Source organism: Ceratotherium simum, chromosome 17 (genome assembly GCF_057802395.1).
Source record: "Ceratotherium simum simum isolate JZ-2026a chromosome 17, ASM5780239v1, whole genome shotgun sequence".
Classification (NCBI taxonomy): domain Eukaryota; kingdom Metazoa; phylum Chordata; class Mammalia; order Perissodactyla; family Rhinocerotidae; genus Ceratotherium; species Ceratotherium simum.
Window position 1 is genome coordinate 16,573,387 of NC_141916.1, and position 8,325 is coordinate 16,581,711.

Below are 8,325 nucleotides of genomic sequence, written 5' to 3' on the forward strand. Positions count from 1 at the left end.
GAATAGGTAAGTTGTTCAAGGCAGGTCCCAGCTACTGAGCAGCTGCCTAATACCCAGCCCATCCCCTGATGCTATTGAGTCCTCTAACTCTGTGGGGCAGGCAGCATGATTTTTCAGTGGGGAGATCTTGGGCTTCAGAACTAGGCAGACTTGGGTTTAAATCCCAGCTCTGCCAATTACTAGCTGTGTGACATTGGGCAAGTTATGTTACCTCTCTGAGCCCCAGTTTCCTCTTTATAAAAGCAAGGTGTGATGAGAACATGTGTAAAGCGTCTGGCTTATGAGGGTCTTGACAAGAATCAGTTCCCTTTGCTTTCCTTCCCCCTGGCTTCTGGTTTCCCAGCTCATCATCTAGGAGTCAGATGATTTTTCTCTCAGCCCTCACATCCAATCATCAATAAAAATCCACATTTTTCCAACAACGGTAGAACACATATTTTTCTCAAGTGCATACGGAACATTTCTGTCTGTGTTAGGACACAGACAAGTCTTAGCAAATTCAAGAAGATTGAAATCATACCAGGTATCTTCTCTAACCACAGTGGTATGAAACTAGAAATCAATAACAGGAGGAAAAGTAGAAAATTCATGAATACATGGAAATTAAACAACACTCTCCTGAATAACCAATAAATCAAAGGAAAAATTAAAAGGGAAAGAAAAAAGTATCTTGAGACAAATGAAAATGGAAAAATAACATACCAAAACTTATGGGCTGCCACAAAAGCTGTTCTAAGAGAGAAGTTTACAGCTATAAATGCATACATCAAGACAATAGAAAGATCTCAAATAGACAACTTAACTTTACGCCTCAAAGACCTAGACAAAGAGGAACAAACTAAGCCCAAATTTAGCAGAAGGAAGGAAATAATAAAGATTAGAGCAGAAATAAATGAAATAGAGAAGAGGAAGACAATAGAAAAGTTTAAAAAGACTAAGAGTTTGGTTCTTTGAAAAGATAAACAAAATTGACAAAGCTTTAGCTAGACCCACCAAGAAAAAAGAGAGAAGACCCAAATTAACAAAATTATAAATGAAAGAGGACATGTTACAACTGATACCACAGAAATACAAAATATCATAAAAGGCTACTACGAACAGCTATACACCAACAAACTGGACAACCTAGAAGAAACGGGTGAATTCCTAGAAGCATACAACCTACCAAGACTGAACCAGACAGAAATAGAAAATCTGAACAGACCAATTACTAGTAAGGAGATGGAATCAGCAATCAAGAAATCTTCCAGAGAAGAAAAGCCCAGGACCAGATGGCTTCAGGGGTGAATTCTACCACACATTTAAAGAATTAACGCCAATCTTTCTCAAACTCTTCCAAAAAATTGGATAGAAGGGAACAATCCTAAACTCATTTTACAAGGCCAGGATACCTGACACCAAAGCCAGATAAGGACACTACAAGAAAAGAAAACTACAGGCCAATATCCCTGATGAACATAGATGCAAAAATTCTCAGCAAAATTCTAGCAAACTGGGGGGCGGGTCAGGTGGTGTACTGGTTAAGTTCACTTGTTCTGCTTCAGCAGCACGGGGTTCACAGGTTTTGATCCTGGGCGCAGACCTACTCACCATTCATCAAGCCATGCTGAGGCAGCGTCCCACATAGAAGAACTAGAAGGACCTACAACTACGATATACAACTATGTACCGGGGCTTTGGGGAGAAAAAAGAGGAAGATTGGCAACAGATGTTAGCTCAGGGCCAGTCTTCCTCAAAAAAAAAAATTCTAGCAAACTGAATTAAACAGCACATTAAAAGGATTATACACCATGATCAAGTGGGATTCATCCTTGGGTTGCAAGGATGGTTTAACACACGTAAATCAGTAAATGTGATCCATCACATTAGTAGGGTGAAAGATAAAAATCATATGATCATCTTAATAGATGCAGAAAAAGTGTTCGACAAAATTCAACACCTATTCATGATAAAAACTATCAACAAACTAGGCCATGTATGACAAGCCCACAGCTAACATCGTGAAAGGTTGAAAGCTTTTCTTCTAAGATCAGGAATAAGACAAAGATGCCCACTCTCACCACTCCTATTCAGTATAGTGCTAGAAGTCTTAGCCAGAGCAATCTGGCAAGAAAAAGAAATAAAAGCTGTCAGAATTGGAAAGGCAGAAGTAAAATTTTCTCTATTTGCAGATGACATGATTTTATATATATAAAATCCTAAAGACTCCACCAAATAACTGTTAGATCTAATCAATGAATTCGGTAAAGTGGTAGGATACAAAAGTCAGTAGCATTTCTATACTGTAACAAACAAATTACCTGAAAGAGAAATAAAGAAAATGACCTCATTTACAATAGCATCAAAAAGAATAAAATACTTAGCAATAAATTTAACCAAGGAGGTGAAAGATCTTGAGACTGAAAACTACAAGACATTGATGAAAGAAATTGAAGAAGATACAAATAAATGGAAAGATATCCCATGTTCATGGATTTGAAGAAGAATTAATATTACCCAAAGTAATATTAATTAAACCAAAAGTAGTAATATTAGTTAAAATTAATTAGTAATATTAATTAAAAGAATTAATATTACCCATACTATTCAAAGCCAGTTATAGATTTAATGCAATGTTTATCAAGATTCTAATAGCATTTTTTACAAAAGTAGAAAAAAAATCCTAAAATTCCTGTGGAACCACAAAAGACCCCAAACAGCCAAAGAAATCCCGAGAAAGAAGAACAAAGCTGGAGGAAACACACCTCCTGATTTCAAACTATATTACAAAGCTGTATTAATCAAAACAGTACTGGCATAAAAAGAGACACACAGATCAGTAAAACAGAATCAAGAACCCAGAAATAAACCCATGCATAAACAACCAACTAATATTTGACAAAGGAGCCAGGAATACTCAATGGAGAAAAGACAGTCTCTTCAATAAATGGTGCTGGGAAAATTGGATATCCACATGTAAAAGAATGAAAATATCTTACACCACTCACAAAAATTAATTCTTTAATGGATTAAAGACTTAAACGTAAGAACTGAAACCATAAAACCGATAGAAGGAAACAGGGATAAAGCTTCTTGACATGGGCCTTGGCAATGATATTTTGGATATGACACCTAAGGCGTAAGCAACAAAATAAAAAATAAGCAAGTGGGACTACATCAAACCAAAAATCTTCGGCACAGCAAAAGAAATGATCAATAAAATGAAAAGGCAACATATGGAATGGGAGAAAATATTTGCAAACTGTATATTTGATAAGGGGTTAATATCCAAAAAATATAAATAACTCATACAACTCAAAAGCAAAAAAAACAAATAATGCAATTAAAAAATGGACAAAAGACCTGAATAGACATTTTCCCAAAGAAGATATTCAAATGGCCAGCAGGTACATGAAAAGGTGCTCAACATCACTAATCATCAGGGAAATGCAAATCAATTCCACAATGAGATATCACATCACACCTGTTAGAATGGTTATTATCAAAAAGACAAGAGATAACAAGTTTTGGTGAGGATGTGGAGAAAAGTTTTTGTGTATTGTTGGTGGGAATGTAAATTTGTGCAGCCACTATGGAAAACAGTATGGAGGCTCCTCAAAAAATTAAAAATAGAACTACCATACGATCCAGCAATTCCACTTCTGGGTATATATCTGAAGGAAAAAAAGTCACTATGTCGAGGAAATATTTGTACCTCCATCTTCATTACAGCATTATTCACAATAGTTGAGACATGGAAACAACCTAAGTGTCCATCAATGGATGAAGGGATAAAGAAGATGTGGGATATATATACAACAGAATATTATTCAGCCACAAAAAATAAGGAAATCTTGTGGCTTGCAACAATGTGGATGGACCTTGAGGGCATTATGCTAAGTGAAATAAGTCAGATGGAGAAAGACAGATACCATATGATTTCACTCACATGTGGAATCTAAAAAAAGCTCATAGAAAAAGAGATCAGGTTTTTGGTTACCAGAGGCAGGGGAAAGATGTCAAAAGATGGAAACTTCCAGTTATAAGATAAATATGTTTTGGGGATGTAAATTACAACACGATGATTATAGTTAACAGTGCTGTATGGTATATTTGAAAGTTGCTAAGAGAGTAAGTCCTAAAAGTTCTCATCACAAAGAAAAAAATTTTTTTTGTAACTATATGAGGTGATGGCATTAACTAAACTTATTTTTTTATTTTTATTTTGTGGTGAGGAAGATTAGCCCTGAGCTAACTTCTTTTGCCAATCCTCCTCTTTTTGCTGAGGAAGATTAGCCCTGGGCTAACATCCATGCCCATCTTTCTCTACCTTATATGTGGGACACCGCCACAGCATGGCTTGATAAGCGGTGCATAGGTCGGTGCCCAAGATCCGAACCCATGAACCCTGGGCTGCCGAAGCAGAGTGCGCGAACTTAACCGCTATGCCACTGGGCCGGCCCCTAAACTTATTATGGTAATCATTTTGCAATATATACATATGTCAAGTCATCATGCTGTACACCTTAAACTTATACAGTGTTGTATGTCACTCATAGCTCAATAAAACTGGAAAAAATCCACATTTTAATTGGATTTTGTGGTTCACAAATACATTACTTTGCCCGTGACCCTCACAGCAGCCCCAAAATTCAGTGTGGGGCACGCAATACCCCATTTTACAGGTGAGGCAATTAAGACTCAGAAGCTAACTTTCACACTTGCAGCTGTGGAACTGGTCAGTGGTGTCCAGGGCTGCTGATTTCAGGCCCAAGTCCTTTCTCCACAGAAGCCACCTCTGTCCCCCACCGCTTCCATCGCTCTCCGAATCTTATTGATCCTTCCTCCACTGCGTCTCTCGGAGTCACTCCTTTCCCCCTTCATCTCCATAGCTCCCTACTCTGAGCCTGGACCCTACTCCTTAAACTACACCCAAATAATTTCCAACTGGCTGACCTCCCGGCCCTGCGCCCCCCACACCCCAGAACCCTGCTGCCAAATCCATGGGCCAGAGCCGAGGCTATCATGGCGTCCCTCCCCTCCTTGGGATCCTTAGAGCTCCTGGTGGAATGAACTCTTCTTGATTTCCCCCCCTCCACCCTGAACCTGGTCACTCAGTCCTCCTCGAAAGAGCCCAGACATGTCCTGTGGAAGCTCCCACCTGGGTTATGGAAATGCCAGCTGAGGGATTTGAGCCACATCCTAAGCCATAGCTTAGGAACACAAGGGCCTGGCACTTGGCAAATTCAGCTCTACCCCACCAACCTGGGTGGTCACCAGAGACAGTCACACTTTCAGAGTGAGGCTCCTCTTCTCAGGGGCATGGAGTGTAGACCCTCCCCTTATAGGAAGAATAGCTAATGTTTACCCAGTGCTTACTGTGTGCCCGCACTGCTGCCAACCCTCCAACTGTTCACTCTTCACAACAGCCTAGGCGAGAAGTACAGGTACCATCCCCATTTTGCAGATGAGGCAATTGAGGCACAGAGAGGTCAAGTAACTTGTCTAAGTTCACACAGCTAGTGAGCAGCAGAGCTGGGCGTGGAATCCAAGCGGTCTGGTTCCAGAGCCCCAGTGCCTAACAACTGGATTATGCTGCTTTTATAGAAAAAGGGATAGAGAAGCAGCGGGCACTGGAGCTGCAGGGACTTTGGATGCAATCTAGTCCAAACCTTTCATTTTGTAGGTGAGAAAGCTGGGGCTGAGAGAGGGGAAGAACTTGCTAATGGTAAAGTAAAACAAACAAACACTTCTATTGAAATTATATTTAGGGCTTAAAAACTAAACAGAGACAGTTTTAATTATCATGGAATAAAACTCAGAGATAATATCACGGGCCAGGAAGATCCACTAACAACACCGCGTTACTTAGAAATACTCGTTGAAGGCAGGGAGAGGCCCGGACACAGGGGTTTCCACACTGAGTTCCCCAGGGGCTGCTCTCAGGGGGCAGGGGGAGGCCAGCAGATGAGAAGGCTCATGGTCCCCTGCTCTGCACCCATCAGAGCATCTCTCTTTTTATCTGTTTTACAAATGGGCCCCACCCTCCCACTGCCCTCGCCGGCCCCTTCCTGAAATGCTGACTTGTCCTTTTCTGCAGAGTCTCTGATCCCCACCTTGGCTTTGGCTCCCCAAAGAGTGACTCAGGCCCAGTGGGGCGGCCGAAGCCGGGTGACCGAACGGCCTGGGAGGGCGGGGTGCTTTCCCACACCACACACCAGGCTGGGGGCTGAGAGAGAAAGCAGCCCTCGGGATCCCCATAATCCCAGGGCTGAACGCGAGGGCTCGCCTCCCTCACCCAGAAAGCCCTAAGCAAACACTCCCTCCTGCCCCTGCTCCACACCCCTGTCAGCTGCTGAGCCCTCTTTGACAGGATGGGGAACAGCTGCCAGATGAGGAAGGGTCATGGAGGACAATAGCGGAAGCTGTGGGGCTGGGGTGGGGACCGGCTTTGAGCTCTTGCTGCCAGGTCGAGTCACCTGGTCCAATCCCCTGCCTCTGGCCCAGGTAGGCAGGCGGCACCTTTCCATTGTCAGGGGGAGAGACTCTCCTCTGCCCCTCTCACTTGAGCTCTCTTGCATAAGAAGTTCTTCTTTATGTCTCCCTTCAGTTCCTCATGCTACACTTTGAGGATTTGGTAAGCTTCTGGCAATTCTGACTTAATAATAAGGCCACAGGATATAGCTCTAGTCTAGAACTTTCTTCTTGTCTGGTTTGGGTTTATTAGAGGGTTTGTAATTAAGGTAATTTGCATTTAGTTAATTGGAGGACTCAGAATTGGCCCCTCAGGACAATGTCACACCTTACTGGGTACTTTTAGGGACAGGGCCACATAACAACCAATCACGTGATGAAGGCAAGGATAGAAGGAGCTGAGACACCTCTGCAGACCATGCGGCGTGCTGGCCAGGACCCTGCTGCTGCTCTGCTGGACCGCAAGCTACGGGTCTGTACAAGTTGTGGTGTATTTGTTTCTGCAGGTGTTGTGTGAGCAGAGTTGCTGATACAAAGCATTGTGGTCTAGAGGTTAAGGTCCCAGTCTTTGAAGACAGGCAGATAGGACTGCCTCCCACCTCTACCACTCATCCTAGCTGGGTGACCTCAGGCACGTTACTTAACCTCTCTGAGCCTCAATGTCTGCAGCTCTAAACTGAGCATTACAACACCTCTTTTGCAGGGTAGCTGTGAGGAATGGACCTGTTATAAGGAAATCACCCAGTGTCCGGCACATAACGGCAGCTCTAAATGAGAGTCCCTTCTACCTGAAAAGCACTACGGCCTTTCCCTCATCTTTCTTGTTGTCTCAGAGATGGAGTATGCCTCAATTTAGAGTTAACTTTGCGAGAAGTACTGCAGCCATGGCTCCATGGTTTGGGTGCCCCATAGGCACAAAGTAGGATTGACTGTATGTTAAATAGTATTTCCCCCCAAATCTCTTCCACCCCCGCTTGCCTTTTGTTTGGAGCACTGGACACAAGTGGACATGACTTTGGGTACAACACACCATGTCATTTTCTCCTGGTCCTGGAGTGTCACAGCCACAGACCACAAGACACAATGACATGTCATGGGCCACCTTGGGGCTCTGAGGATGCAGTCCCTCCTCCCAGCCCACGAAGTCCTCGGCAAACCCCAGGGGAGCCGGGAGAATGGAGCGTGAGTAGGAGGTGAAGGTGAGGCAGCCAGGGGTCTGAGCTCTGGGCCCTCACTCAGGCTGCCATCCTGGCGACAGCCCTACCTCTTCTCGTGGTAGGAAACCAGACATTCAGACCTCAGCTCCCCCAGGGGGTGGCCCCAGGTCTCTGCTCCTGCACCTGCAGCCCAGAGACCTGGAGTAGCTCCACCTTCCTGCCCAGCCGGGCCCACCTGGGGTCAGGGTGGACATCAGTAGTGCCTGGGATGCTGCTGCCCTCAGAGCCCCCTTGACCTGAACAGTCGGTTCAATCAGGTTTGCTCAGGTGCCTAATTCTGGACTGACTGCTGCACAAATTAGACAAACCAACTTCCTACTTCTCTGGAGAGGCCAGAGTGCAGAGGCTTTGGGACCAGACTGATGTGGGTTCCAGACCTGGCCCCACCACATGCTACTGTGCGATCCCGGGGGCTACTTCACCTCCCCAAGCTACCAAGTCATCATTTGTGAGCATGGCTGTGATGCCGACTCAAGGAACTTTTAGGAAGAGGAAGTGCTAATGTGTATATAAAGCATCCAGCACGGGGTCTGCACAGTTGGCCCTCAATAAAGACACTGAAAGGGTGAGTGAAGGTCAACCTTGTCTCTGTAGGAGATGGTCCTCGCTCTAGAAGGCTCCCTTACTACAGGTGGACGGACCATCCCTCGGGCTT